Source organism: Vigna angularis, chromosome 10 (assembly GCF_016808095.1).
Source record: "Vigna angularis cultivar LongXiaoDou No.4 chromosome 10, ASM1680809v1, whole genome shotgun sequence".
In the NCBI taxonomy this organism is placed as follows: domain Eukaryota; kingdom Viridiplantae; phylum Streptophyta; class Magnoliopsida; order Fabales; family Fabaceae; genus Vigna; species Vigna angularis.
Window position 1 is genome coordinate 19163560 of NC_068979.1, and position 2305 is coordinate 19165864.

The window sequence follows — 2305 nt, forward strand, 5'->3', positions numbered from 1 at the left end:
GTTTGATTGTTTATTCTTTCTGCACCGTAAATATTTCCAATTGCACCTCCAAAGTTTTTAAAATAACCCTATTTTGTATAATTGACCTCTGGTTAACTAGTTATGAAATTCTTTTGGAATAAGTTTTCTGAAATTTCTTGAACTTATTTTTTGAAACAATCGTTCTAGAATATATGAAATATATTATGGAATAAACTCTCCCAAATAGAAATTTTCAGAATAAGCTTTTCATAATTAATATATATATATATATATATATATATATATATATATATTATTTTTCAAAATATATGAAATACATTTCTGAGTTGTCTCTTCTTCCTCTCCAGTGATGAATAAGAGTGTAGTGATGATGTGGTGCAATGTAGAAAATAATTTAGTAATTTTCTGTCAGTATAAGGGTTCAATTAATGATAATAGAACTGCGGGAAGTAAAAACATAGTTTAGATGCTTTCCAATTTTTGAGTTTTGGTTTTTTCAAAATTTTAGTGTGTTTTTTTTTTAAATGTAATTTTTGGTATAATCTAATTTTTCAATTTTGCATATATTTTATCGTGATCCAGCTAATTCATAAATTCTATACGCAATGGAAGTACGATTAATAAAGAATTTGAATAATTAAAATAAAAGCAATAACGAAATAAATATACACAAAAATGAAATATCAGATCAAAATTGTGAATTTTTTAAACACGGGAAGTACAATCACAACGAGGACAGAACCGCGAATCAAAATTATACTTATTGAATTGTACTTAGTGGAGACCGAATGATTAACATTTGGTACCGTTTGGTCCATCCACTCAGGACTGTTCAGTTCATCTGCTACAGTCAACCAGGTTAAAAATTGAGCCGCAATTGGGCTAGCGTTAAAGTTATTAGGCCAATAGTCCAACAAATGATAAAGTAATCAAGAATATCTAATTAAAGATATTGATGAACATGTTATAAACAACCAACCAGATTTTTAGATAATCTGTTTATATTTTATTCTGTGTTTATATTCTATTGGGCTTATGTCAGCTTAAGGTCCATGAGACAACTTATAAATAGAGAGTCAGGGCCACAAGCCAGGTACGTTCAACTCACACTTCCTGACACCCAAACATTCAATAGTGATAACCCTTCACTAAATACTCAACTAAGAACCAAGGTTCTTCAAATTCACGCCTAACTTGAGCGTTAGAGTATCTTTTGCAGGTACCTCCCCCCTGGAGCACGAAGGCAACCGATCGGCCAAGACTGACGTGACCGAACGACCCAGATGGAAGTCAACCGAACGACTCAGACAGAAGAAAGGCAAGCTACTCAGGCGATCCCAGCTTTCGGAAAGAAGGAAGGCGCGTCGTAACAGGTTAGTTTCTCGGTCCCGTAAATTCATACAAAAACATTTCGGCGCCCACCGTGGGGCCGAGAGCAAGCAGAAGACGCCCAGATGATGACCACGAGGAGCATGGATGAATAATAGAATACCAGAGATTTGATAGCGCAAATGCAAGCACAGATACAAGCACAGGCAAGAACCATACATGCGCAGGCGCAAGCACAACAAGAAATGCAGCAAAAGCACGCAGAGGAGGTTACGACGCTAAGGGCGAAACGAGTCCATACCGAGCGGTCCGCCTCAAACCATGAGAATGGAAACGAGGGAAGTTGTAATCAGTAGCCATCCCAGCACACCATCCCGAACGGTCGAGGAAGGAGAGGACCATCGCCCCTCCAAATCGTTCGGCCTTCCAGCTTACTCCCTTTTACGGCGACCATCATGCAAACTCCAATGCCAGAGAAGAATCCTTCGGTATTAGAGAGGTATGATGGCTCAACGGATCCCAACAATCATCTTAGGATCTTCACCAATGCAATGACGTTCTACACGGACAGTGATTCGGTCATATGCAGAGCCTTCTCCTTATCACTCAAGGACGAGGCATTGGAGTGGTATAACACTCTTCCCGCAAACACAATGGATTGCTTCGCCACTGTAGAAACCCTCTTCAGAAGGCAATACGCCTCCAATCGAAAACAGGAGATAACACCAGCATAATTGGTAAATACTAAATAGGAGAAAGGGGAAACTTTGAAGGTCTTTATGAAAAGGTATATTGAAACCGCATGACGAGTTAAAGGGGTTAATCACTCATTTATTATCAACAATCTGCCTTCATGCCTGAGACCAGGATATTTTGCTGAAAAATTGTATGCGCGACCACCAAAAACTATGGAAGAGCTCCAAGAAATAGTAGATGAATTCATTCTATAGAGGATAGGTGAATCTCACAACGAAAGCAACAACACGAAGCTGAT